Source organism: Apostichopus japonicus, chromosome 3 (assembly GCF_037975245.1).
Source record: "Apostichopus japonicus isolate 1M-3 chromosome 3, ASM3797524v1, whole genome shotgun sequence".
In the NCBI taxonomy this organism is placed as follows: domain Eukaryota; kingdom Metazoa; phylum Echinodermata; class Holothuroidea; order Aspidochirotida; family Stichopodidae; genus Apostichopus; species Apostichopus japonicus.
The window spans coordinates 18,917,964-18,923,093 of NC_092563.1; the positions used below are offsets into that span (position 1 = coordinate 18,917,964).

Here is a 5,130-nt window from a genome sequence, read left to right on the forward strand (position 1 = left end):
TCAAATAAGGTTGAGATTTGTAAGAATCAGGAAAGCTCAAATTACGTAAACGTTCGGTTTAATAGTTCCCTAAGATTTCCTGTTTTCCTGAGTAAGAACACTGTTGTTGGCAATCATATTTTTATCTATTTTGTCCGAGGGACTTCCTGAGGTCAACAATCTATATTTTGATAGCTGCCTTGGACGTCAGGATATCCTGATAACGTCAGTCTTGTTGACATCCAGAATCAAAGTAATCTATTTAAAAAAATAATAATAATTGAAAATTGTGATTATTTACTATTGAGGAAGTGAGACAATTGTAAACATGGAAATATCGTACTACGCATGCGCATTGTAGGTAAATTTCAGACTTTCCCGGCCTCTCTTGAACGGTACTATTACAGGTGCGGCTTTGCAGTGTGTTAGAATGAAAAGGATTTCTATTATCATTAACGTGACTGGACGGAATTCAAATAAAAACAACACAAGCCATTGTGGGAAAAGGCGACGTACGTAGCATGATACCTTATAAACTGGTTGGCATGTGAAGGCTTCAAGGTTTGCATTACTACACTGAGACGCACCTTGTCGTTAAATATCGACAATAGCATATACTTACTTCATGATTACAAAAACCGAAACGTTTCCACAGATGGGTTTCTTCTTAAGATGTATCCCACTGTAGCGTTCCTATGTATATAGTAGTAGTAATAATCCCTTCAATTTTTGTTTTCCCGGAAAGCTAATTAAGTCGGGTCCAGATTACAAAAAGTCATGACTGTATACAAAGTTTCCCGTTATACCCGAGGAATAGGATTTAAATTATAATGATGCAATACGAATGCGGAGTGTTAGCTCCGGAATGTGGAGTGTTAGCTCAGTGGTTAACGCCGGTGCCTTACAATCATAAAGTTCCCGGTTCGAGTCACTCCAAGATTAATGTACGTCGTCCAGTTACAGAGTTGTTGACAATTGACAATTCATAATCATGGACGTTAAAAATGAATCTAAGAGAATGACTTCTGTCAGCTTGCGGCTTTAATAAGCCAATGAGGCTTCTTCGCGAGTTCCTGCTTGCAGGAGGATCTAAAATACATACATATACATACAATGCACATATATCATGCCATGCATGGATGTATTTTATGCTGAATTCCGCATATATACTATTCAATTGTATACTACCCGTTATGCTGGATAGTCGTTACTCATATTGTCCGTTTTTTTTTTATCTTCGCTCCCCACCGACGCCTGCGCAATTGACCAAGCATTCAAATTATCAATTTACTGAATTGATCTGACCCCTGCTCTCAAAACTAACAGGTTTCGCACAACATTCCAGAACCATTAGCAAAAACGAATAAAGCTCCTCACAATTCAAAACACTTTCAACACTATATTCAGCTTCCACATTTTAGCCAACAAGTTATTCGAAACGAATGTACGTCATGATTTTAGTCCATAATTTTTTAATTATTTTACCAATAGATCACAATTGTTAATATTAGAACATCTAACAACATATCCAATGTCATTATGCCAAACACTGCAGGTGCACCACAAGGTACCATTCTTATTCACTCTGTACACATCGGATGCATGGTCAAATAATGAAAACTGCTCATTGGTCAAATTTGAAGATGATACTGCCTTGCTGGGTTTGATATCAAATGATGACGACGATACTGACGTACGTGGATCAGATCAATGATTTTGTGAATAATTTTTGGTGATACTTCTTAGAACTTAATGTTAATAAGACAAAAGAAATGGTGATTGATTTTCGGAAGTCCACGAATGTTTCAATTAAAAGTTATTATAAATTGAAATGTCGTTGAAAATGGTGGATAATTATAAAGATCTCGGGGTGGTGATAGATAAACGGCTTTCCTGACATGAGCATGTAGATGAGTTATTGAAGAAACTGAACTCTTAGGATGGGTAGTCTGTGGCTTGAACAAATTCAGTGTTAATAACAACATTTTTGCCATGTTTTACAACTCTGTTATTTTTAGGGTATATAATTTGGTATTGGTGGGGTCGGAATGCAAGATATCACCAGATTTAATAAATAATATTTTCTCCTGTTAAAGTGTTATGAGGATTCAGGTTCGCCAAAAGCTGCAGGAACGTTCCAACACGTATGTTATATTCAAACACAGCAGCCTATGGCATATCGCTGACCCCCCCCCCCCAAGAAAAAAAATGAACCGTCAAATTCACATTACTTCGGGAGAATGATGAAACAAGTTTATGGATTTAATATCAAAGGAACATAAGTACCCCATCACGATTTTTGCCTGTTCCTATGTATAGTTCTTCAGGTTGATTGAAGGACGATGCTATAAACTTACAAGATGAACTATAGTCCCAATCGAGAACCCTCTATTCATGATAATATAGAAAACAAAACTAACTTCTTAAAATTTGGAAAACCCTCGCGAAGGTTTTTGAATAGTCTTTAATAAAGTTGCAAGTTTAATCGCCTTAATCCTGAAACAAATGCTAATACACAACAGAAACCTTGTAACATGTTTGCAAGAAACGAAGTATACCTTAAATGGCTTGTGTAAACGACAATAATTCTACCCAAGCTGAAAATTAAAAGCATTTTCGTCTGCTATAGCATTGATCACAGGCCTGTTTGCTTTGGATCAATAATCGTCTGTGTAAACAAGGTCTGATATTGTGTTCTTGGTGTTGTCAATTCAAATTAAATTGTCCAAGTTTATAAAATTTCTTCCACGAGATTTCCCGTAAAAAAAAATAAACGTTTATCTATATAGGAATACGTCCGGAATAAAGTTGCGTTACGTTATACTGTATAAATGCATCAATATCATATCTACAATTAATGTTTACTAAAGCATAGCGTGCAGTGATGTATTTTATGATAATGATAACCTTTTAAATCTAATCTATTGTTATATCGAATGAACAATTCCTTAACGAGAGTTATCACACTATCGTTTAAAAATACTTATGAAAGCAATTAGTAACCAATTAAGCACTTGGAAAAAAAGTAATTCATGTTCATTTCGTGACTGAATGAAAGAACCTCACGGAAATTAAGGATATACATTATAAACATTCACAAATGAGTACCTAAGACTTTTAGAGTGCTGTCATTTGCAGGTTTTTGTGAGAAATTCTATGAGTGTAGACTTTTTATACATATATATATATAGCACAAGAAACTGTAAAAAAAATACGTGTTGTTATTTTTGTTGTTCACATAGTTACTAAATAAAACACCGCCATAAATTTTATTCGTCCACAATTTACGATGTTTTAGAAACTAGTGTCATAATAAGGAAACCATTAACTAATAAGGTATACTGAGCTACCCATTAATATAACTACGAGATATATTTGAATACGCTTAATTGGCGAATTTCTTTAGGTTTCATCAGCTTTCTTATCCCTTCACCTTTTTTTTCCACTCAGAAAAATTTAAAGGTTTTGGCAAATGTGATTGTGCCTTATGCGATTTCAAGGTTAACTAAACTAACAGATTGATTGTTATCTCTGCGTGACATCAAATGTATTTTTCACTAATGTAATCGCAGAATGAAGTTTAAATTTATTTGAAATGGAACTTCAAAGCTAGAGGGTAAACTTGAGGCTGCTTGTAAATTCCTTGTAGAAAAAGGTTTTGCCTGTGATTCTGTTTCATAAAAATACTATCACAATTTTGGAAAAATGTATTTTTAGTCAGCTATTCGTTTCTTTCTTAATGTAAACTGACTCTTTAGAGAATAATAGCTTAATTCATAGCCAGCCAGTTTGTAACAATAGCTCTATTTTGGTTTGATAATAAGCCTGTATGCTATCGCCACTGGATTCAGAAAGGAATTATTTACTCAATACTTTGATAAATGAGAAAGGTTCTTTCTATAACGTTGACCACTTTGTTAAAGGGTTTTTTGTTGCGTGTAACGGGCTTGAATATTACGGTATAATTGCTGCAATAAGATTCTCGTGGAACGATTTTTTTTTAAATATCGATTATAGGCTTGATAATCCAGTAAATAGTTTTGTTAATGTTACACTTTGTGACAGTAGCTTGTTCTGTAAGTCTGTCTATGAAAAAATGTTGAACTCGACAGGCATTACAAATAAATCTTATAGAAAATTGTGTGAGACCCTGAGTGTTTTAGAGGATTCGTGGTCTTTATATTGCTCAGTTCCATTCCTTTGTAAAATTGACGTGCAACTAATGTGGTTTCAATAAAGAATACTGAACAGGATCATCCCTACTAATAAATACCTTAATATTATAAATGTCATAGATAATAGTCTTTGACATTTTTGTGGCATTGACACGGAAACAATCCAATATATGTTTTATGATTATAGCTATGTTAGAACGATTTGGAAGTATTTACATTAACGTTTTGAAAACGCGGGAATTAAGATAGACTTGAAGAATACGCATGTTGTTCTCTTTGGTGGGGATTTGTTCCGCGAGTTACACTAAATAATAATTTTAACCTTCTAGGCCGAATTATAATTATTATTATTATTATTATTATGATGATGATGATGATGATGATGATGATGATGATGATGATGATGATGATGATGATGATGATGATGATGATGATGATGATGATGATGATGATGATGATGATGATGATGATGATGATGATGATGATGACGACGATGATGATGATGATGATGATGATGATGATGACGATGATGATGACGATGACGATGATGATGACGATGATGATGATGATGATGATGATGATGATGATGATGATGATGATGATGATGATGATGATGATGATGATGATGATGATGATGATGATGATGATGATAATGATAACTATTGTTATTAAATATATTGTAAATAGAAAAGACTACACAAAGAACGAAAGACAATTCAAATTGAAATAACAATTTAAAATCCTTTTTATTACACGTTGGTATGTATACTTGCATTGCGTATGGGATATTATCAACATATTTAAAACATTTCAGAATTTGTTGCCTACATCAAATTTACATTTAAAATAGCAACATCCTAAATGGACAAAATATTATTTCCTTGATTGAAAATCTTTCCTTGCCAGATTGAGGTACATCATATTATCGAAATATCTTTAATATGTTAGCACTCACATCAAATTTTATCGAGAGAAG

General features: G+C 33.6%; 2 long non-coding RNA genes across 2 annotated transcripts in view; one reads left to right on the forward strand and one right to left on the reverse strand.

Annotated features, from left to right (window-relative positions):
* LOC139965325 (uncharacterized) overlaps nucleotides 1-1,452 on the reverse strand; it is a 31,389-nt gene extending 29,937 nt beyond the window's left edge. Inside the window, exon 1 of the long non-coding RNA XR_011792222.1 lies at nucleotides 602-1,452. This is a non-coding gene — a long non-coding RNA (uncharacterized lncRNA). The remainder of the gene's footprint in view (nucleotides 1-601) is intronic.
* LOC139965341 (uncharacterized) overlaps nucleotides 1-5,130 on the forward strand; it is a 65,724-nt gene that overhangs the window by 41,327 nt on the left and 19,267 nt on the right. The window lies entirely within an intron of this gene.